Raw genomic sequence first — 253 nt, 5'->3', positions numbered from 1 at the left:
AAAATAAGCCAGAGAGTATCAAGTAGTAATGCAGTACGACTGTTTCAAGAGGCTCCATTTAATTGAACAATGCAATCATTACATCAATTTAGATTCAGAGACCATCTTCAGCTGCACAAATAAATAAATAGAATTTTAATAAGTTGGACACATTAATATAGTTTTTCTCAAATATTTTAGCAGAGCAAGAGTGAAGAAATTCATTTTGCCGCTATTCTAGCTAAGAATATATATATATATATATATATATATA

The sequence above is a fragment of the Octopus bimaculoides genome, chromosome 28 (assembly GCF_001194135.2).
Source record: "Octopus bimaculoides isolate UCB-OBI-ISO-001 chromosome 28, ASM119413v2, whole genome shotgun sequence".
NCBI lineage: Eukaryota > Metazoa > Mollusca > Cephalopoda > Octopoda > Octopodidae > Octopus > Octopus bimaculoides.
Note: the sequence above shows the minus strand (reverse complement) of the source record.